This window comes from Lissotriton vulgaris, chromosome 10 (genome assembly GCF_964263255.1).
Source record: "Lissotriton vulgaris chromosome 10, aLisVul1.2, whole genome shotgun sequence".
In the NCBI taxonomy this organism is placed as follows: Eukaryota; Metazoa; Chordata; class Amphibia; order Caudata; family Salamandridae; genus Lissotriton; species Lissotriton vulgaris.
The window spans coordinates 469,070,342-469,095,543 of NC_141698.1; positions in this window are offsets into that span (position 1 = coordinate 469,070,342).

Genomic DNA, 25,202 nt, shown 5'->3' on the forward strand with positions numbered 1-25,202 from the left:
ACAAGAACAGAGTTTTATTTTTCATGAGGAGAGCCTGTCATTTCACTCTACATATCATACAAGTACCACTCAGCCCCCTGGCCCCCTAATCCTGAGGCAGAATTGCCACTGCAACAAAGGACTTAAACTCCTGCAAAGAACACCATGTAACATTTAATATCATTTACCACCAATGTTTTCATATATCAGTGTTGCTGAACTCACTCAGTGAAATGTCGCTCATTTCATTAAATCACTTTTAAAGCATGCCTTATAACAATACACCCAATCCTATGTGGAAGTGCTTATAATAAACATGACATTGCTTTAACCAGGATAGACAAAGAAATGACACAGTGATGTAAAAGTTTCTGAAAGAAATGCCAAGAACGTCCCATGTGAAAGTGAATTTTATCTGGCAATTTTTTTCTTTTCCTTCTCATGAAAAGAAAGTTAATGCCAGGTTCGTTACCTGCCTCATCTGCAAAAAAAAACTCTCGAGAGGGACCGAAAAAAAATATAGCTATGGTAATCATACCATGCATCGGCACATGGAGAGGTGGCACCCTCTTAATTATTCTAAAGCACAACTTCGAGATTTGGTGGATAACCCCCGACCGGCAAAAACTTCCACCAATGACTTAGCAATAAGTGAGTCAGAGGCAAGGGAAACGGTCCCAAATCTGCAAAAGAACTTTGGGCAGATGAGATTGACTTGTATAGCAAGTGGAAAATTAATTTCATGCGGAGAGATGAGTATTACTTTAATAAATAGATCATATGAAAATCATCAATGTCCAAAACGTCCTAGAAAGTCATTTTTGTAATTTTTGAGGAAGAGAGATAACCTACAGTGGTACGGAGTCGTTTTCGTTCGTACTAGAAGGGCCAGGTGACATTCCTTCGGGGTGGCTTAGGGGCATTTAAAACAACTTCCCTGATACAGGTAGCATATAAAGTAGAGGCTAAATACCAGGATCTTTATTGATTGCTTTATGCTGTACAAAAATGAAAAACACATACAACAAACCTGGACCATTCATATTTTCAATGTTTCTGCGTACTATACTTTTTAACCCTTAACTAATTGAGCTGCTTCATTTCACCTGCTTTTTAAAAAAACAAAAAAAATCGGAAACAGTGGCCATTTCTTTAAAACTTACCAATCTACGCGTTACAACTACGTTTGCTTTTTCAAAAACCTTTAATAAAAATGTTGGTGCCCAAATACGGGCCTACAACCCCATGGGCCGTCCACGGAGCAGGCTGGAACTGTAAATGGGGGGGGGGGGTATTTATTTGTGGAAAACATAACAGAGTCAGTGGTCGTTGATTTCATAGTAAAAAGTGCGACAAGTGCAACAAAATCATATTGATAATTCATTGTGAGCAAGTACCGTTAGTGTCGACAATTCCAACCTTCAATAATAAATACAGTAATCAATGATGCATTAGAACTTAATAGCAATTCATTGTTCGAACGTGTAATCAGTCTTATCCCATATCAATTCATGTGCTAAAAACTGCATACATATCTCATGATATCAAGGCTGAGCAATCGGGTCACAACAAGGAGTTGAGAGTTTCATTTGTACCGGCGCCATTTTGGGTGAGGTCAGGAAGGTACAAGTATAGTCAAAATGTCTCCACCAACTCCTGGTTGGACCGGGACCTCTTTCGGCAGTCCAAAAGTTTTCGTTGAAGGGTAGCAGAGGGGACTGGCGACATGAACCATCAGTGAAAGTGGGGTGGGAGGCAACAATCTCTCCTACCGGGTCATACTGGTGTCCCACCGGAACTGATCAAGTTGGTAGTCTTGCAGGATTTTGATCATTTCAAGACTGAGGCCGGCGCCGGCATGAGCGCGCCGACGTCCCTCGACTACGTCGCGGTCGTTCCGTGGGTGATCATGGCAGTCATTCCCCATCGGGGGTCGGGGGCCCCCGTGGCTCTTATAGAATCTTCAAAGTTGAGGAGAACGTTTCTGGACGCAGGACTCATTTTCTAGTTGAACTGAAAAGCGTCGTTGTACGGCAAAAGTAAAGGAGTCCCCCGCTGGGTGAACGGAGCATCATTGCCTCGCAATAGTGGACGAGACCTTTTGTCGGGTCAGTGGAGCACCGCTGCATCGCAAGAGTGGAGGAACCCTTGTCGGGTGAGTGGAGCGTTGGGGGTGCAGCTGAGGGGCCCCCACCTGGGGGGGTGGGAGAGGCTCGTTCGCGCCGCCTCTCCCTCCCAGCGCACCCCTCGCCGACACCTGGCGTTGATATCCGTGATGTCTGGACCAGGCGATAAGAGGGGGGGGTCGGAGGCAGAGGCAAGACATCCCCCCCCGTGGCCTGCAGGGCGCCAGAAGAGAAAGGGAGGACCAGCACATTCCGGGCCGACCATCCCACGACTTCTCCGGCTGATGGCGGCTAGTCGGGCCCCGCCCTGCACGTGTCGAGGCCTCGTCTTCCGGACCTGTTGCACTTCGGGAGTTTCCGAAATGGGGTTAAGTATCTGCTGATTTGTATCTATTTCATGTTACCGTTATTGGGCGTGGCGGGCGGTGGGACAGACATGCTTGGAGCAGTGGGGGGGTGGCGGAGGTTAGCTACCTCGTGGCTGCCGTAACGTCAAGCTTGGCTTCTCTCACCACTTCCATGTTTCTTATTTCTAGCGAAGTCAAAAACTCATCAGTGGCCTACTGATTTTGTTCGATTTCTTTCCCTTCTTTTTCAAGTGTGTTTCATTGTAAAGTTTCTGTTTAACAGGATACAGTGATTACTTCGTATTTTACATATGTCTTCTTTATTAGGGGTACTCTCCGGTTGAGCCAGATGATGTACCTCTAATAAATGGTCCGGGTGGAACTAGTTTCTCAATCAGTGGGGAGTAGATGGGCATGACAGATTACAACGGGGGACAAAGGTCCGCATTACCCACCCTTCACTACTTGCAAAGACTAGACAGAATATTTCTATTCCACGTTATTTGCAAACAGAGAATACCTCGAAAGAACTATTCCTTGAACAATAAATGTCCAGCCAATCAATCAATCAGTGGGGAGAAAAACAGGCATGACGGATTACAACGGGGGACAAAAGTCCGCATTACCTATCCTTCACTATCTGCAAAGGGAGGCAGAATATTCCTATTTTTCTCTGTTTGTAGACAGGGAATATCTCAAAGAGCAATAATCAATAAAAAATTAACAACTTTAAGGTAAATACTCACAATATGACTACTCAACGAAGTTAAAAAGTAACGGATATAGGTACTTGAGAGGTTTTCGGTGGCAGATAATATACAATATACACTTGTACATATGAGTCTGATACAGGGCGGATCTCTGTATAACTATGGATAATTAGATATTAGGATGGCATACAAAGCTCCCAACCTTCTTACTTTTTCTCTTAAAGGGTTTCAAATTGGGGACAAATATTAGGCTGTGCTCTAGAGGTTGACGGTGTTGCTCCACTGGGACTCGGGCCTTCTCATGAAGCAGAAGGAGCCGCTCTCAATCTCCTTAACTCTTCCCTTGCAAAGTTGACCGGATTCTTAGTCTGCAACTGCTTCAGCATACTTGCAGTTCCACACAAGTCCTTTTTATTGTGGTCTCCTCTTGAAAGCAGTCTTGCATATGCGGCAAGTAACTTTTCTTGCATTCACCTTTTTTAAGACTTGTGAAAATTAATTTCAAAACATTCAATAAATACGGTGTTACTATGCATTGTGTCAAATGCTTTATTAAAAATATGCAGAAAATGTTCCCTTTATTTGTTGTTAAGGTCTTTACAAGAGAATTTGAGGAAATGGAGGTGTGATTGATTCAGTGCATGACTGACTAGGTGTGTGAGTAACTCCATGGATGAGTGACAGTCTGTAAGTGTCTGTTTACTCTGAGTGTATCTAAGGTTATATTAGAGTCTGAAGAGGTTGATCGTATTATCACATGATGGATGTCATCAGTGATGTTGTCAGTGATGTCATTTGAGTTGTCATCAGTGATGTCATTTGAGTTGTCATCAGTGATGTCATCAGTGATGTCACTGACCATGTCATGAATGATGTAATATGTGACATCATCAGCAGTGGATTGCGCGTGCGCGATATATAGTTAGTGCAACTAACTATATATGCGAATTTCAATGGTTTTGTGCGAGTAAATTAAGGTTTTGTAAATGCTAAACCCTAACTATATATGGTCTATAACCTATGGTTTTTTCAGTGAATTTTCAAGGTTTTGTAAATGCTAATTCCTAACTATATATGGTCTATAACCTATGGTTTTTTCAGTGAATTTCATTGGTTTTTTAAAAGCTAATATCTATAGCTAAAAAATGTATTCTTTATTACGTGCCGTATCAGGTAGCCACGTGAGACGCCTCATGATGCGTCACATAACCGTGACGTATCGTCTCTGCAGCGCAAACAAAACCCATAACGTAAGCGCGCCGGAGCACGCTTACAGATATATATATATATTTTTAACCTTAATTAGACAAAATCCACACGTGCACATATCTTGAGGCCTTGCAAAGGCACATCAAACAAACAGTCCCTACAATTTTGCCAAGTTTGGTGGAAATCTATTCCTTTAAATTTTATTTTACTGTTTCTCTTGGTTTTCCCCTTGTTACGCTTACCGGAACGCTACCCGGTACGCAAACCGGACGCTCCAAAAACACAAGATGTCGGACTCCCGTTACGCTGCCGGTTAGCTGCCCGGTTGGCGTACCGGGAAGCGCCTCTACCGCGAAAAATCAATTGTTTTTTCTTTTGCCCCGCGGGGAACTTTAATAGCCCCCTCATCAATCCTAGGGGGTCAGGAGGGGTCTACCTTACCCATTTCCTTCATTTACACCTTTTTTTTTCCACCTCTTGTCTCTCGATCCTACCGAGAGACAAGATGGCGGCCGCTCCGGACTGTTTACAATTTTGACAGCCAATCAGCTTCTCCTCAGACTCCCGTTACACTGCCGGTTAGCTGCCCGGTTAGCTGCCCGGTTCGCATACCGGGACGCGTCTCTACGGCAAAAAATCGCAATTTAATATCCCCCTCATCAATCCTAGGGGGTCAGAAGGGGTCTACCATGCCCCCTTTCCTTCATTTCCCCCTTCGTTTTGGCCTCCTCTTGTCTCTCGATCCTACCGAGAGACAAGATGGCGGCCGCTCCGGACTGTTTAGAATGTTGACAGACACCGGAGAGCCAATCAGCTTCGCTTCGCAAAGCTCCGTTACGCGAAAAGTACGTGAACCGGAGCGCTCCAACATGGTTCCTTACTCTGAGCTGTGCCGAGTATGGCTGGGAAGACTTACTTGAATTTCTACGAGAGGCAAATGGAAATATTGAAAACATTGAATTCAAGACACCTGGAGAACTGTGTTCTTTGGATCCAGTGAATGTATGCAGGTACTTCAATCATAGATTTGAAGCTATGATGTCTTTCATCACAAATAAGAAGAATCCACCTCTTGGAGAGGTGTTGGATTTCTTCTGGAGAAAGGAGTACCAAGCAAGAGGTGCTCCTCATATACATATGTTGTTGTGGATCAAGGATGCACCTAAATTTGGAACAGATCCGGATGACTTAGTGATGAATTTCATAGAACAGTATTCTACGTGTGCTGTTCCAAACGCAACGGAGAAGAAAAGCCTAAGAGAACAAGTTCTACGTTTCCAAAGCCATCGTTGTGGAAAGTACTGTCGTCGTAAATTCAGAAGCAAGGACAAGTTCTACACCAAATGTCGTTTCAACTTTCCACGACCGGTGATTTCTAAAGGAAGAGTGAACAGTTTGATGTCTTCGCTGCGACATAATGTGACGAGGAAATCACCCAAAAATACATACAATTTGAAAAGGAACGAAGAGTCCAAGTACATCAACGACTACAACCCAGTGATTTTGTCCATGTGGAATGCTAACATGGATATACAGTTTGTGGCTGACAACTGTATGGCTGTGGCTCGGTATGTGACATCTTACATCACGAAAAAAGAAAAGACAGAATTGAAGGATATGTGGGAGGACATTTCCCATGAAAAGAGCCTCAGCAAGAAGTTGTACAGTTTCAGTCTGAAGATGTTGTCGCATCGAGAAATCGGAGCTTACGAATGTTGTGACCGGTTGTCTTCAGCAAGTCTCTATGCCAAATCCAGGAGTATCGTTTGGGCATGTCTTGGTCTTGCTGCAACGCGAAATCGAGTTCTAAAACCTGTCCGGGAAATTGAGTATTTGGCAGAAAAGGAACCAAACAGTACCGACATTTTAAAAACCAACATGTTGGATACATATTATCCAAATCGAAGCAGTCACCTTGAGAATGTTTGTCTATATGAGGTTCTACAAAATTATATATTCAAGAGGAACATCAAAGAAGATATTGAGAAAGGAGTGTATGCTGTAATTGGAAGTGAGGGATGTCTGGTCAAGCAAAGAAAATGGCAATTAGTAAACCATCGAAAATTGAGTGGCGAATCTCCAGAAAAAAAGGAGTTCTTCTATTTAGCACTTTTGCAACTTTTCAAGCCTTGGCGTGCAGAAGAGGAACTGCTTGGAGATTTCCTCTGTTACAAAGACTCTTTCACTGCTGCTAAGGAGACCATAGAATGTCCTGCTTTTCCCAAATATCAAGAAATGTTGACTTTGGAAATTGAGCAGGAAGCAACGATTGCAGCTGAGATTGCCAGAGACAGTTCTCAGGACAGTCAGAGTTCTGTTTCATTGAGTCAGGATCCACTGGGAGGACCTATTATCGAAAATGAAGCTGCCACTGCTATGAATGAAGTGGAAAGAGCCATGGCACATGCTCAAGAGGATGCAGTTAACTTAGAAGATTTGGAAAAACAACTCAACGTTGAGCAGAGGAAAATATATGATGAAGTTACCAAGCAAATTGAGCATGGATTAAGTCATGAGAAGAAAGAGTGCTCATGTACATCGTTGAAGCCAGTCCGACTGTACGTGAGTGGAGAAGCGGGAACTGGAAAAAGTTTCCTTCATTAAAGCAATTTCTTGTTATTTGCAGGAAAGGACTGAGACATCGTTGTCTTGTGTTGTTACTGCTCCTACTGGATTGGCAGCACATAACATTAAAGGGATTACTTTGCATCGTCTACTGATGCTGCCGGTGGAGCATGACAACAAATTACAATACCACAAGTTATCTGGAGATGCTTGTTGTGAAGTTTCAAGAATCTTGAGGAAAATGAAACTTCTTATCATTGATGAAGTAAGCATGGTTTCCAATGTCATGCTTGCCTTTGTGCATTTGAGAATGCAAGAAGTTCTTAAAACTGAATATGATGTGTTATTTGGTGGCAAACACATCATTGTTTTTGGAGATCTTCTGCAGCTGACACCAGTGAAAGGACAACCTGTGTTCAAAATACTCACGCATGAAGATACCAGGAAGTGCCTAGGGAGCATTGGCAACGTTAATATATGGTTAAATTTCAATTATGCTGAACTGCATGAAAATATGCGTCAGGCGAAGGATGAAGATTACAAGAATATTCTACAAGATATTAGAATTGGAAAAGTGACCGAGCATGGGAAAGAAGCTTTAAATGCACGATTACTGTCAAATTTATATCCCGAACAAGACATTGTGCCTGAGAATATTTTTCAGAAAATTACTGAGAAGAAATCCGGAATATGTTTGATGCCAACTCTTGCAGAAAGTGCCATCTTCAACAACAAAATGTTGAATTTAGAAAAGCAAGAGATTGTGAAACTTGAAGCTATTGACAAAATAGAGCATATGGGATCAACAATTATTTTGTCTGAGAATTTGAAATCAAAATTGGATTCATTAGAGAAGACTATATCTAAAACATCGGGTTTTGAAAAGACTTTGAATGTGTGCTTGAATTGCCGAATCATTTTGAGAAGGAATTTACATGTTGAAAGAGGTCTGGTAAATGGATCAATGGGTAATGTTGTTGATTTTGAGAAATACAGAAGTAGAGATGGTATTGAATTTTTAAAAATTAAATTTGATGGCATTGAGGAAGTACAGCTAATTGGTAGTTGTTCTGCTAGGTTTTTGCTTGTTAAAGATTTATATGTTCGCCGTAAACAGTTTCCTGTTGCTTGGCATATGCGGTGACAATCCATAAATCGCAAGGTTTAAGTGTAGATACTGCATTGGTGAATATTGGCAGTTCTGTGTTCAAGGAGGGTATGGCATATGTGGCATTGTCACGAGTTAGAACTTTATCGGGATTGTACCCGATTGACTGTGAAGTCACAAACATTTGTGCGGATCTAGATTGTGTTAAGGAATACAATAGGTTAAGAAAAGAGTATGCGCCACATTTGCCTCAATATCCTTTGTTTGAGAAACGTGTGGTAGGCCGGAAACGAAGAAATATCAGTAACAGTAGGGAGGTTGTAGCAAAAAGCCCAAAAGTCGATGAACCGAAAATTGTATGCAGAAAGAAAGTGGATTCTGTTCAAGATGTTGTCGGTTTTCAATTTGAAAACAGTTCTGGTGTCAACTGCTATGCAAATGTAGTGGTTAATGTTCTCTTTTCACTAGAGACTTTAAAAGAACAGATTGTGTTCAATTCGGAACAAAGTTTATGCTGCTTGTTGAATTCTATATTAGAGAAATGTAGCACTGATCGAACAAAAGTAGAAAGTGTGTCTGAAGTTCGTTATCTGTTAGATGAATGTTCAGGTCAAACAGACTTCTCTGAAAATAATCAGCAGGATTGTCAGGAGTTTTTAATGTATATGCTTGATGTATTACAAGATGAGGGTGTAGATGTAGATCACCTGTTTGGGCTTTCTTATCAATGGCAGCATGACTGCGAGAACTGTATGGTATCAAGTACTACTAGTGTAGACTCAGAAAGATTTATATATTTAACTTTGCCAGATAGTAAATCAGTCTCCTTTAATAAGCTAGTAAATGCAGCGGATCACAACATGGAGTGTAGCCAATGTAAATCTGAAATGATGTCAACATTATTTATTCGAAGATATGGCCAGTATGTCATTTTAATGATCCAACGATGTAGGCCTGATGGATCAAAATTGTCAACTTTAATAAAAAAATGTGTTGCTTCTCAGCTGTCAATATCAGGAAGGACTTTTGTAACTATAGCAATTATCTATCACGATGGTCCTTCAACAACATCAGGACATTACACAGCTTATTTAAAGTCTCGAAACGGCTGGTCATTCTGCAACGATTCTGATGTAAGTTTTAAAAAAAAATTGCCGTTTGACCTTAAAAAATCTTACCTGGTGTTTTTAAAACCAAAATTTTAAGGAAAGAATCTCGGGATTTCCTCTGAGGAATTGCAAAAGGTTCATGAAGTAGAGGGAATGTAAGTCTGCAATGCTGTCTAGATTATTGGTCCAAAATTTTTAATTATAATGTCATTTTAAAAATCCAACTATATAAACCTGATGCAAGTAAGTCTGCTTCATAGTAAGCAGTATCAGTGTCATAGGAAAAGTAGAACGTGAGTGAGCAAGAAGGGTAAGATATTAGTAGTCCAGGATTGTGAAAGTAATCTTAAATGTTTTCTTTTTGAAAGTTGCGAACATAGAAAATGACGGGATTTCATTAGAAGAATTACAAGAGTTGAAAAACGCTGCAACATGATTTGGCCAAGTGGAAACATGTGGTAGAATGTGAGAAGTATTTTATTGTATGTAACATATTTTTCAAAACGATGGAGGTTTTCTTTCAGAAAGTGGCGGCCAGAAAATATTTATAGCACAACAGAGTGGATGCTGTTCATAGGACATCCTTCAAAGTTATCGAAAGTAAGTTAATTTTAAGGAGTTTTGAATTCAGATTTCTTAGGTTGTATGGGTTTTTTAAACACAATCATTTTGATTGTGTTTTTTTTTCCCCGCTGTTACATGATGAATACCTTCAAGTCACTGATTTAAGTGAAATTTGATACATTCTGAGAACAGCAAAAATAAACCATTTAACATGTATAATTAATGTTCTACTTTTTGTACTTATGATATACATTTAGAAATGTGAGGTAGATATGGAGAAACTGAGGCTTCTGTAAGTGTCAAAGTTAATGCTTACAGTGCTGCATTTCTGGGTACTGTTTTTTTTTGAAAACTGAATAGACCTCACCTTAAAGAAACCTCTTGAAAGGACACATCTTATTTGTATCCTGAAAGAATCATTTAAAATGTTAGACACAATTTTATGATGGCTTTACATCTTTTTTGCGCTGCTATTGCATCACTATTGTGAGACATCAGCAGTGCAAAAGATGCATCATGTTCCAAAATAGGCCTCACTTCATCAGCATCAAGATACTGTTTGTTTAAAATATATATCTTTAGGATTGTGTAGGGGACGTATAGCAGCAGAGGCTTCTGTAAATGTCAAAGTTATTGAAAAACTGTTTCTTCTTGAACCTTTTCCCTTGTCTTTTCAAATTTTTAAATACATGTTTTAATATTTTTGAAATGTTTCTTCTCTCTTTTACAGATTGAAAGTATGAAAAAATATTTGAAAAAGTTAACAAGAATTATAAGGTAAATGTTTTCTACTCTTTAAACCCGCAATCCACTGCTGATGATGTCACTGACTATGTCATGAATGATGTAATAGGTGGACATGACTTACTTCATTGGTAGGCCTTCACATGTATTAATGCATACACTGCTGCACTTCTGCGTACTGTTTCATATGCTGAACTACATCTGCACTATGAGATACCTAAGCAAAGGCAACACAGGTGATGTGATTGTGAAATGAGCAAAAGAAACTCCACGTTTTTCAATTACATTACTTGTGTTTTCTAAGTTTACAAATGACATTGTGCAGATGAACTTTAGGTCTGTCTATGGACACAGAAGAGGTCTGGCCGTTGTTCAAGAGTGAAGTTTTACTTCAATAGTAGGCCTTCACATGTATTATCTCCTCTGTATTCTTCAACAAGCATAAATTTGATATGCAACCCTGAGTAGGCCTCACCTTAAACAAACTTTTGGAGAGGACACACCTTATCGTCATCCTGAATCAATCATTTAATCTATCACATTTAACATCTATTAGTTCTACTGCTTCATTTCTTTAATCCTTACTTTCCTGCGTTTGCTACTTCTCTCATTCCTTTCTCTATTACTTAATTATTCTACTCCTTCCAGTATTTTTCTCAGTCTCTCTCTGCTCATACTTCTTCATTATTATTCACTCATTCTGTCTCCATTAATGTTACTGTTTCTGAATGATCTCAAAAAAATTTTAAAACAAGAACAGTAAGTATAAGGATAGGAAACAGACATTTATGTTACAAGAAAGACAGCTATAGGAAGTAAACAAAAGATACTGTTACTCGCAATCCACTGCTGATGATGTCACTGACCATGTCAAGAATGATATAATATGTGACATGATCAGAAGTGGATTGCGGGTAACAGTATCTTTTCTTTACTCCCTGTAGCTGTTTTTCTTGTAACATAACTGTCTGTTTCCTTCCCTTATACTTACTGTTCTTTTTAAAAAAAAATTTTTTTGGTTCGCTCCTGGTTCGCGTACCGGAGTGCGAACTGGAAGCGAACTAAAAGAAATAGAGGTTGGCAGAGTTTCAAAAATTCTACCAATTTTTTTTATAATGGGGAGGTAGTTCTGAAAAGAACTTTTTTTTTTGGTTTTTGTTGTTTTAAATTTTTTTATTATTTTTCTGAACATTTTTTATATTTTTTTTGTTTTTCCTGAACATTTTGTAATTTTTTTGTTTTTTGGGAGGGAGGGGGGAAACAAAAATGATTCATTGAAGAGGGCTCAACAGGAGCAACGAAAAAAAGAAGAATTTATTTTTTGGGGCGTTTCGGGCAAACATGATTATTGATAGCTTTTATTATAAGAGTAATGCTACTTTCTCGGTAGCATATTAATTGATTGCACCGCACGCACACTTGCTTTACTTCCCCCATGTCCATTTGAATGTTCGGGACCACCTCCCTCGCCTCTGGTCCCGATACTTCTTGGACGACAGATCTTCTCGCCATTGCCGGGGGATTTTGCTGTTCATCGCGAAGCTGGGCAGCACTGTAATTGTTTGGGTGCCACCTACTCATGTGCCTGTGCATCGTATAATTTCCAAAACTATATTTTTTGTCCGTCCCCCTTGAAAGTCGATCGTCGCAAATACGGCAAAAGACATATCTGGCATTGACTTTCTTTTGCCCTGCTGGAAATTAAAAAAATTGCCAGATGAAGTTTTCCTTTCTGTTGTACCTCCTGGGCTCCTCTGGCAAAAACTGAGGCTCTTCCTCCTCTTCCTCCTCTTCATGATCTTCCTCTTCTTCAAAGATTGGTTGAGCAGGTGGTCCTTTCTTCCCTTGAGGAGGTGGGGGTGGTGGTGGGGGAACACTACCTGAAGCAACAACTGAAGCCATTTCTCTAGAATGTAAAAGGGTCTTTCTCTCACCAAGATGAAAGTCAGAGTGAGGAAAGAAGGAGGGGTTTTCATCATTTGGGAAAAGCAAAAGTTCTAAACCAATGAAAAGTGTTAATTTTAGATCACATGACCTAGTATTACATCATTAGGAAACCAAAAGTGAAATGAACCAATGAAAAGTGTTATTACCAAGTCACATGACCTGCTGTGTTTACGTTTCGCGCTTTGCTCCGCTTTCCGGTCCGCTTCCGGGTCCGCTAACTTGGCGCGTCCAATGACGTATTACGCGACAACGCAAAATGTCATGCTAACGTAACAGTTACGCTAAAGGAACGTTTACCGGTTCGCGGACCGAGCCGCGGCTTTAAATTGAGCTAACGGGAAGCTGACCGGTTCGCGGACTGGGAGCGAAACAAAACATTTTTTTTTTTAAATGTATAAAAAACATGTAAAATATATTTTAAAATTTAAAGAAGAATACATTTTACAGCTACAGATATTAGCTTTCAAAAAACCATTGAAATTCAATGAAAAAACCATAGGTTATAGAGAATATATAGTTAGGAATTAGCATTTACAAAACCTTATTTTATTCGCACAAAACCATTGAAATTCCATATATAGTTAGTTGCACTAACTATATATCGTGCACCCGCAATCCACTGCTGATGATGTCACATATTACATCATTCATGACATGGTCAGTGACATCACTGATGACATCACTGATGACATCTCAAATGACATCACTGATGACATCTCAAATGACATCACTGATGACATCACTGATGACATCTCAAATGACAACACCCAGTGACTGTATATTTCTGTAAGGTTAAAATATGTCTTACATATTGAAGAATGAGTGGATGTATAAGTGTCTGGATGAAAGATTTAGTAGGTGCATGACTGACTGTATGAGAGAATGATTAAATGTGTCTCTCTGAGTGCATGGGTTAGTGACTAAAGTGTCTTAATTTGGTAATCATTATATATGTTATTCTGTAAACTGCTGCATGTTCAAATCAGTAGCTATATCAGTAACTATATGGGTTATTGAATGGTTGCCCAAGTATTTGTATGGGAGACTGAGTGTGTGTGTGGGTGGCTGGGAGGTGTATGACTCTGTGCATAGATGTGTGAGCAGTTGATTCACTAGATGTATGGTTTCAAAAGTGTATGTGGAAACCGCTGTATGGGCGGTTGACTGTGTGCATGAGTGTATTGGTGAGTGAATGGATATCTCAGTGCTACATGTCAAAGTAAGTACATATGTAAAACACAGTCCATGTGAGAGTTGACATATATAAATAACTGAACATAAGAGCCAGTGAATGTGAGAGTGGCTGTATGGATCATTGTGACCTTGTATCAGGGATTGTATAAGAGAGTAAATATGTGTTAGTATATGTTTGAATAAGTAAGGTGTGTATAACTGTATAGTTGAGTAAATGGAGGTGTGATTGATTCTTTGCATGACTGACTAGGTGTGTGAGTAACTCCATGGATGTGTGACAGTCTGTGAGTGTCTGTTTACACTGAGTGTATCTAAGGTTATATTACAGTCTGAAGATGTTCATTGTATTATCACATAAATTATATCATCAGTGATGTCATCAATAATGTCGAATGAGATGTCAGTGATATCATCAGTGATGTCATTTGAGATGTCATCAGTGATGTCATCAGTGATGTCATTTGAGATGTCATCAGTGATGTCATCAGTGATGTCACTGACCATGTCATGAATGATGTAATATGTGACATCATCAGCAGTGGATTGCGGGTGCACGATATATAGTTAGTGCAACTAACTATATATGGAATTTCAATGGTTTTGTGCGAACAAAATAAGGTTTTGTAAATGCTAATTCCTAACTATATATTCTCTATAACCTATGGTTTTTTCATTGATATATATATATATATATATATATATATATATATATATATATATATATATATATATATATATATATATATATATATATAGTAACACACACTCGTTTCTTCAAACAAAAGTAGACGGCACTCTGAGCTTGATTTTAAAAGATGATTTATTGGCTGACCCACCTGCCCCCTTGACAGACGCGTTTCACCGTTAAGGCTTCCTCAGTGTCAACCAGTGTATCGTAATAGACACCAATTTATCTCCACCCCTCCCTAATCATAGAAAAAGGACTAATATGCCAGATTCTTTTCCGCGGCCATCTTACAGTGTACTACGTTGTTTGTAACAATGCAACAAACATTAAAAAATGTATGTACACGGAGATTGGTGTCAGTAAAGTGCTTGTGCTATTAAAAACAATATGGTACCAACCATACTAGATCCCATTCACATTTCATTGTGTTGCATATAATACACAGTTCATTTTGGGGAAATAAATCGATAATTTCTTTTGATTTAAAAAAAGCAACCCATGTACATCCCTTAGCACCCAGATCATGCATCTATTGCATTTCAAGGATCATGTAATTACATTTCATATCGGGGTACATAGTGTTATTTCAATAATAATCACATTCTAGATTGAATATTTTTCCAAACAACATAATATCAATATATTTCCCCATCTTCTATTTTCTATGTGTATTTATATGCGTTTTTCATCCTACCCTGAATGGGCATTCACAATTATAACATATTCCCTCCTCCTCTTGTCTCGCCATGTATGGGCCTATATGTCAGTCTAGCTGATATATTTGATTCTGATGTGGTTTGGAGAGTGAGGTGTGTTAAGGTGATGTTTTATTTTCTGCCTTTCTGTATTCTGTTCGGGTGTTTTCAAGTGAACCCCATTTGGATTGGACATTTTTCGCTTAAATGTCATTCAGAATATCCATTCGAATGATCTGCTCCAAGTGTACCCAAAGTTCCTCGTCATTGTTTTCACCCCCTTGGTTGCATGCTCTGGAGATCAATGATGTATTTTGATTCTAATGCTCTTGATGATCTTATCTTGTCTCCACCTCGTTCTTTCCTCTCTAACTGATCTATGAGGAAGAAAGTCAATAGGTCCCTATTGCTATTATGGTGGGTTTCAAAGTGGCATGCCACAGGGTAGCTTTTATCTCTGTTAGTTATAGCACGCATGTGCTCTAAGATACGTTTTGTCGCCAGGTTGATGGTACTCCCGGTATATCTCTTAGAACTTGGGCAAACCAGGTAGTAAATCACAAATTCTGAATTGCAATTCAAAAATTTTGTGATTACTCTGGTGAGTCGTGAGTCATTAGGTCTCCCCTCATACTTTGTCCACTTTTTACTATGCTTGCATGTCTTGCAGTGCATATAAGGGAAAAAGCCTTGAATGGATTTCATTTTTGATGGTTTTGGGGGTCCTCAAAATGGCTCCTAGTCAGATGGTTGCTGAGGGACTGGCACCGCCCATAGGTCACAGATGGTCTAGGAGGTAACTTGTTTTTCCGAACTATATCCGTTTTTCGGATATGCCAGTTTTTGTTAAATATTTAACCAACTCGCTGGATATCATACTGTAGGTGGTAATCATCCTCGTCACTGTCTCAGATTCTGTAGTTTTACTTTTGTTCTTCAAAAGGTCTTTTCTATCTGTGAGCTTTATTCTACTTGAGGCGTCTGTCAGTAATGCCCTCGAGTAACCTCTATCTTGGAATCTTGTCACAGCTGCATCTCGTGCCTGTGAAAAATCACTTGGATCTGAGCAGTTCCTCTTCAAGCAGAGCAATTCACCAAAAGGGATGTTTCTTATCATACATTTGGGATGGTGACTTGCCGCATGTAATACGGTATTGCCCGCTGTAGGCTTTCGATAAAGTTTTGTTTGTAGAGAGCTCCCTGCTGTAAAGACCTCTAAGTCGAGATAGTGTACGGATTTATTACTGATGGTGCTTGTGAATCTCAAATTGAGATTATTGTCATTCAGCGTCGCAACATATTCCTCAGCCGAGGATCTGTCGCCCCGCCAGATGACAAACAAGTCGTCAATATATCTTGTCCAGATCATTATATGGTCTACTCATTTTTCGTTGGTCCCCCCAGACCACGTGCTTCTCCCACCAGCCCACAAACAAGTTCGTGTAGCTGGGGGCGAAGCACGTGCCCATGGTGGTCCCTCTGGTCTGACGGTACATAACACCTGCAAACAGAAAAATATTGTTATAGAGGCAGAACTCCGTCATTTTGAGAAGCATACGATTGTGCTGATGGTATTGTATGTTCTTGTTGCCAAGGACAAGAAAGTGTTATCATCAATGATGGTAACATCCCTGATCTTGGGCACACCTTTGTGTTCTTGAAAATCAAGACTCCTTGTATTGTTTCATCAATTTGAAGTTTATTTTAAAGTTCATTGCAATTTTTATCATCAATCCATAGAGTTATATTCACTCATATCCAACTTATAATTATTCCATTGTGCTCCAATGCATTTCGGGCTTAAGAGCCCTTCATCTGGGAGCTCTAAAATGGAAAATATAACTGTAAGCCATAAGGCACAAACATCATAGTATACAAAATTTTAAACAGTTATCTAATCAACATTCTCTAACTTTTGAATCGTGCGGTAAACTAAAAAGTGCACAGGAGGCATATAGGAAAATATTGTGCAAAATAATGTGCATAGTGGTGACATCATGAGTATTTGTGCGTGTCATAAATGTTTCACGACAAGGTTCACATGCAAGATAGTTATCGACGTGGAATAAAACATGTGTATCATTAACATGCTCGGCATGCGGGATCGTAAAGCACAATATTACATTAATCGCCCAAATCGATTATTCTATCAAGGTAAGGTAGATGGTGGGGTCGGTATATCAAGATAAGAAGTATAAAGCTTACGGTAAGTCGGTCAAACTGTATACGCGTGTTCTGTAAAAAGCACGAGAAAAGCTGTCAGTGCCCCCCTTTTTTTGGTATGGGCTATAGAAAGGCTTGCGTGTCAGTTCAAACGGCTGAGCGTATAGTGACTTACCAAGAAAATGGTCCTACAGCGTGATAATCAAAACGGTCATGTTTGGAGGTACGAGTAACTGGGTAATGTCGGCATTTAGTAAAGCCTGCGTTCAATTGAATAAACACAAAAAGCGGACTAATCGTTCCCATTGTGTTCGGCCATCGTAGACTGGGGAAATGACTAGTGAGTAAGCGTCATAAAAGAAGGACTAATGTATCCCAATGAGTGGCTGCCATGTATGAGGGAGAAACTAAAAGAATGTGTGATTAGAATACACAGGGGTATGAATAACAGTGATATAAATAACATATGTATGTACACCAAAAAGCTATGTAACAGTTATATTAATGTCAGTCGAGTGCGAAAACCATTGCACTCAGTGGTCTCAGTATCAGACACAATGTACCCCCTCGGGGGTATCTTCAAATAAAGCATGCAAATTCAAGGCGGTCATTTAATCCAAACGGTTTCATGGTTTGTAATTTAAAAATCCATGCCGTTTCTCTCTGCAATAAGTACTTGTTATTGTCCATAAATTTAAATTGTGAAATGTTATGACGTGCCTCATTGAAGTTGTTCGCAATGTTGGATTTGGTATTCTTAGTGCGTATATTTGACTTAAGTTCATTTATACGAGTCTTAATCTTACGCACAGTCTTACCGATGTAAGGCTTACCACATGGGCATTTTATGAGATACACCACATTTGATGTATCACATGTGGCATTTACTTGCAACTTGATGTTGTGACCCTTCATAGGGTGGGTGACAGTATTACCGCTGATGATGTTGTGACAATTATTACAGTTCACGCAAGGTTTTGTACTCTTTGTTTGTTCTGGTTTTGTGGTCTTCTTAATGAGGATTTCTTTGATGTTAGCGTTCCTGGTGTGTGCAAATATCGGTGGATTTTCAAACATAGTGCCAAAGTATGGTTCCGTACTCAAAATTGGCCAATATTTCAGGATGATTTTCTTATAGGTTGCACTCATGGGGGAGAATTTCGATACTAGGACCATCCTTTGTTCTTTTGATTGATGTCTTCTAGCAAGAAGTTGTTCTCTCTGAATCAAGGATGTTCGTGTTTTGGCTTGTTCAATTAGATGGCTAGTATATCCTCTATCTAAAAATCTTTTGCCCATTTCATCTAGTCGATCATAAGTTAGTGTGTTATTCGAAACTATTCTTTTGACTCGCATAATTTGGGAGAATGGTAAGTGTTTTTTCAGTGACGGTTGATGGAAACTTGTGTAATGCAGGGTATTGTTCCTGTCAGTCTTTTTCCGATATAGGTCAGTCTCAAAACCAGATGCGGTGAGGGTAATTTTAACATCACAGAAAGTAATGGTTTTGTCATCAATCTCCCATGTAAATTGAATACGATCATTAATATCATTCAATGATCGGAGTGATTCTTTTAATTTTTCTTTGGTGTTGGTCCAAATGATGAACACGTCATCAATATAACGTACATATAATTTTAAATTATTAATCCAATTTGGGTTGTCATAGATGTTCATTTCCTCATATTGTCCCATGTATATTTTAATGTACATAGGTGCGGCGCAGTTCCCCATTGAAGTGCCAGATAGCTGTAAGTAACTCACATTATCATATTCAAAATAACTTTGATAAAGTGTGAAGATCATGAGTTCCATCAGGAATTTTTGCATTGCCGGTTCTATATCACTCTCCATGATGGCCTTTTCCATTGCCTCTATTCCACCATTGTGGGGAATCGATGTATAAAGGGATTTGACATCCGCAGTGCATAGTGTCAAGTGTTCATCTTCCTCAATTTTGATTTGTGTTAATTTGGATAAAAAGTCAGTAGTATCCTTCACGTAACTTTTAATTTTTTTGACTGTCAGTGGCATGTATCTGTCTAAAAATTTGCCAATTAGTTCATGTATGGATCCTCTCATGGGCACTATGGGTCTAAAAGGGGGGTCCTCCAAGCTCTTGTGAATGTTCGGTGTCATATGAATTGAGGAACTTTTTGGATGTTCTTTCAACAAGTATTTCTCTGTTCTCTCGTCAATTGTCCCATCGTCGTGGGCTTTCTGCTCAATGTCATTCAATGTTTCTTTAAACTGGCTAGTAGGGTTGTTGGCCAGCCTCATATGAGTCTGTTCATCATTGATATGATCAAAGATCTTCTTTTGGTACATCTCAGTGTCTACAATTACAAGGGCGCCCCCTTTGTCAGCTTTTATACATTTGATGTTGTCATTATTAGCTATTTTCTTCAATGTTGAGTAATGTTCCTTTTGTGTTTTTTTTTGTAATTCAACTTAGCCACATCCTGTCTCACCAAATTTTCAAATAGGTCAATACACTTATGGCTGGTGGGTGCTTGATAGGAACTGTATGGTCGCAAGCCTTTCAATTGGTTAGGTTTTTGTGAAGTAGGTGGTAATACTTTGTCAAAAAAATATCTTAGTCGAAGTTATCCTAGATTTAACCTACTATTTTTCCACCTTGTGATAGGTTGCCGTATTCTGTTACCTAGAAACTTAGCTCTCCTACCTTTCCTCTAATAGATTGCTTTTTCTAGATTGTACATAGAGAGAAGGCTTGCAATCCAAACTTGGAACGGGGGGGAGCCTTGTCCAGCCAATTTCTTGCTATACATATGCGATAAACCGCAAGTGAGACAGAAATAAACTCTACTGGTAGAACATCTGCTGTGTCCCCCACCCCCAGCATAATTATTTAATCTGTGAGTTTAATCTTGATCCTAAGTGATTTATCAAAAAACTCTTCGATAGCCATTTTCAAGGTAAACAATTGAGGACACTGCGAAAACATGTGCACAATATCTGCTTCGGTTGAATCACATCGGGGGCATGTTATTCCAGTTGTGCCGCCCCACTGGGCGATTCTGGCGGAGTGTGATATAGTGAAAACACTGTCTTAAAATGTTGTGATTGCAGGGTAGCAGAGCATAACGCCGTTCTGCCCAGATCCAAAGATAACTGAAAGGTTTCTAGCCCTGACCCCAGTTTTTCTGACCATTTTTGTGAATATTTCCCCCTTTCATCAGTTTTACTGTCTTTCAGTTCCGCATATAACTGTCTTATCGTACACTTATTAGCTATTTCTATGTATTCCATGACTTTACATTGACCCAGCCCTGCCAGGCCGCCTTGTTTTTGCAAACAGTGAAACTTCTGGTTTGGAGATATTTAAAAAAACTATTGTGTTCTAACCCAAATTTTGTTTGTAGCGCCCCATACTGTAGCATGTTCCCCTGGCTATCAAGCAAATTCCCAATTTTCACTATACCCTTGTTATGCCAGTCCCTCATGGTAGTGTCCCTGAAAATGTCCCTCGGTAATGAGTAATTTGTATACAGTCGTGTATAATTGTTGTACCTTCCTAGACCAAATTTTTTTGTCACTCCTTTCCAAACCCTGTAGGCCGCCTTTAAAGTCTTAAACCGTGTATGTTTAAAATAAGTGAAGTCGGTTGTGTTTAAAAACCCATTCTCTGCCCCCTCTCCCAGTAATGTAGTGTATACATTAGTAAATCCTGTCTTGGCTTCCGTGTGTGTGTTCTGTACCTCCCCCACCTAACAACCCCTGGCAATACTGCATTACGGCAGCCCAATAATAGAGCCTAAAGTCCGGTGCCCCCCAGCCGCCTTTTTTTCTGGATACTGTTAGGTGTCTATAGGCTCTCCTTGTCTTCCCTTTGACCCAGATAAATTTGTTCAAGATCGCTTCCAGCTTATTGAACCATATGTTGTCAAAGAATAATGGGATAGACCTAAACAGATACAGAACTTTAGGGAATGTTACCATTTTTATTACATTGATCCGACCCATCAAGGTCAGATGCAAATTATTAATTCTTTCCGTGTTTGCTTTTACTTTTGCCAACAATGGGCTCATATTTATTTCAACTAGCCTATCTAAGTCGGCTGTGATCTTGACACCTAAATACGTAACTTCGGGAGCTACTCTTATGTCCTGAAAATTGACCCAGTTATTTTGTATTATTTGTGTTTTTCCTTTATTCAGTGAGTAGCCTGACACTGCCCCAAAAGCTACAGCCTCCTGTTCAATTTCTAAGATAGCCGACCCTGGCTCTGGGGTAACCACCGCCACGTCGTCTGCGTAAGCAAGTGTTTTATATTCATAAGCATGCAACTTTATCGGGAGAATATTAGGGTTCCCTTCCAGTCTGCGCAGAAGGGGGTCAAGATATAAAGCAAATAACAGTGGCGAGGCCGGGCAGCCCTGTCGTGTGCAGCGTCTTATACATATTTCCGTAGTATACCCTCTGTTTATCCTCACCTTAGCCGTAGGTTCTAAATACAGTGCCTGTATAGCCTTTATATAGCCTGCTCCTACCCCAAACCACTCCAAGGCCCTCCACAGATACCCCCAGGAGACCCTGTCAAAGGCCTTCTCTGCATCCAAGAAGATGGCCGAGGCAGGGTCTCCTGTGGCACCTGCAGCATCCAGTATGGTAACCATCTGCCTTGTGTGTTGTGTAGTCCCCTTTCCGGGTATAAATCCGTGTTGTGTTGTACATACCAGACCCTCAATTACCCTGCTTAATCTTTGTGAGAGCGCCTTGGAGTAGATTTTTGCATCGGCATTCATGAGTGTTATTGGCCTACATGAACGGGATCCAAATGTGATTTGTTTTTTTTCAAAATTACAATGATGTTTGCTCCGGCCCATGATTGTGGTGTATTTTCCCCTCTCTGTGCTTGACTTAAGATTTCCAACATGTCAATCCCCAGGGTGTCCCAAAATGTTTTATAGAATTCCGCCGGAATTTGGTCAGGCCCCGCTGCCTTCCTTGAGGGGAGTTTAGTTACTGCATTATGGACTGCTCCCAATGTCAATGGTTGCTCTAGTACCTCCTTATTCTCCTCGCTCAGTTCCTCATGAAAAGTTCCCGTTAAGTAGTCCTCTATCTCAGTTTCAACATTCCCCAGATCTTGGTCATATAGATCAGAGTTGAACTCCCTGAACACCTCCCTCACATCTTCTACCTTAGTCACAACTTTTCCCCCTTTATCCTTAATTTCTTTAATTTCTCCCGCTGCGAAATTTTGTCTAATGCGGACTGCTAGCATATGACCTACCCTCTCATTAAATTGGTAGTATTTTTCCTTTTTCATTAAATAGTTACTTGCCGATTTATTTGCCAACTTTTCGCTGGCCTCTGCTCTTTTCAACTCTATCTCTAATAGAATCTCCTCGAGAGGTTCTTGGTTAATGACCGCTTGAATAAGCTGTTGTTCTAGTTCCATTAAGTCATGTAGCCTATTAGTTAATTCGAGTTTTTCATTTTTACTCCTGCGGAGAGTATAGGCCAGTGTTTCCCCTCTTATCCCTGCATTAAAGGTATCCCAGACCACCCCTGCAGATGCCGTGCCTCTATTTACTTCCCAGAATTGTCTAATCCATACCTTCATTCTATTTACATAATCTTCTTCCCTAAGTAGCCCCCTTTCAAATGTCCAGTTATATTCTATATAGATAGCACTGAGGTTCTGAGGGATAGTTAATACTAGAGGGTTGTGGTCTGAAAAGACCCGAGGGAGCCTTTCTATTTTTGAGTCTGGTGCTAAGGAGCTAGAGACCAAAAAGTAATCCAGTCTAGCGATAACCCTGTGAGGAGCGGAATAAAAGGTGCTGCCTGTTCCAATGGGATTGTGAGCTGACCAAACATCAACCAATGCATTGTTAGACATTAAATTAGCAATAGCCCTTCGTGTTCTCTTTTTGCGATCACCCTGCACCCCCAACCCAACAGACCCAACCCTGATAATCCATTAATGTTAAAGTCCCCGCAAAATATCACCGGTTCTGTCCACAATGCCAATTCGACATCTAAAAAGTCAAATAATTCGGGTTCGTCCTCATTAGAGCTGTATACTGATACAATGGTATATCGTCCCCCAGCTGTCTCCCCTTCTACCATAGCCCATCTCCCTCCATCATCTTCCTTCTTTTTCTTTACCTGCATAACTCCTTTTTTCGCGGAAATAGCCACTCCTTTTGTTTTTGAATCTTGCTGTGTACATGCTAAGACTTCATACCCAAGTTGATCCATAAGATATTTATCCTTTCCCCTCATATGCGTCTCCTGAAGGCATATGACATCCAATTTCAATAATCTACACATAGCCACGACTTTCTGTCTTTTCCCACCATCGTTTAGCCCACAAATATTAATAGTGGCAAACCTTAACGCCATCTAATCTTAAAAGTTGAGCTACCAGACGCCATCCTCTTAGAATTTACTACCACTTGTTTACTCCTATACATCTTCTTGCCTTGTGCTGTGCATGACCTTAATTCTTCTCCACCACCGCCCCACCCCCCCCCACCCCCCAGTCAACCCCCCTCCCCTTACTTACCCCCCCTGCTACAGGCAAATAGGTCAATCATGACCTATGTGTGGCTGCTCACTACTGTAGTGTCGCCTCCTTCTCCCACCCAGTCTACCCAAATACTACCATATTCGATACTTTCCTCAGTATTGTGATATGGATCTTATGCTGTTCAGTATCCCGACTCTTCTTGCCCTTTTGATTCTCCATAATTTCTGCAAGATACTTGCCTGCCTTTAATTCTGAATAGAACATTCTGATACGACCCCCTGTAATAACTTTCAACTTCGCTGGAAACATCAGGTATGCTTCGGAGCCCTGGCGCTGAAATGGAGTAATTAACTGCCTGAGTTTCCATCTCCTTTCTACGGTCGTATGGCAGAAATCTGGCCTAGGAAAGAATGTAACTCCTTCAAATGACTTCTTTTTATCTGGTCTGGCAGTCTCCATGACTTCCTGCCTAGCCAAGAAGTTACCAAAAAAAACTAGCATTGCCCTTGGTAAGACATCTTGACTAGCACCTCTTGGTTTCTTCTGCGTCAGTGGGAATCTGTGTGCTCTCTGAACTTCTAATTCCCATTGCCACTGTGCCTCTGGGTATGCGCCTTTCAGCAGCTTAATCACAAACCCCCTTGGGTCCTTCCCTTCCACTCCTTCCTCCAAACCAAGAAGTCTCAAATTGTTCCGCCGCTGGCGATTCTCGAAATCCTCCAGCTTCCACTGTAGGTCCTCGACCATCTTCCCTTGCTCCGTTCTAAAAGACTGTCAGTCTGTGACTTCATCCTCCAATCTGCCAGTTCTCTCTTCAACCTGTACCACTCTCTCTTCCACCTCTTCGTATTTTTTATTCATTTTCCTAATACTCGCTTGTATTTTTTTAGTGTCTTGTCTGGCTCTCCTGCTTTCTAGTCTAGACTCTGCATGCATTTGCTTTAACATAGCAAACATTCCATCTAGAGTTGCTTGAGGTGGTGATTCAGCAGTATCTTGAGAGGCATTTGTGGGGTGATTATCAGGTACTTCACCTAGGCCATGTTCCTGATACATTTTAGAAGTGCTACCGTAGTCCCAGAGCAGTTTCCTGTTCGTACTTGATGCTGATCTATCTATATCTCTGTCCCGTCTTATCATGGTTCTCCTTTTCTTCCTCTGTGTTTCTTTGCTTCTGGGTTCGCTAGAGTGGGACCCCTCTGATTCATGCAACTGACAGTCAAAAAAATGAAAAGTTACGTGAAGGATACTACTGACTTTCTATCCAAACTAACACAAATAAAAATTGAGGAAGATGAACACTTGACACTATGCACTGCAGATGTCAAATTCCTTTATACATCGATTCCCCACGATGGTGGGATAGAGGCAATGGAAAAGGCCATCATGGAGAGTGATATAGAAACGGCAATGCAAAAATTTCTGATGGAACTCATGATCTTCACACTTTATCAAAGTTATTTTGAATATGATAATGTGAGTTACCTACAGCTATCTGGCACTTCATTTGGGAACCGTGCCACACCTATGTACACTAATATATACATG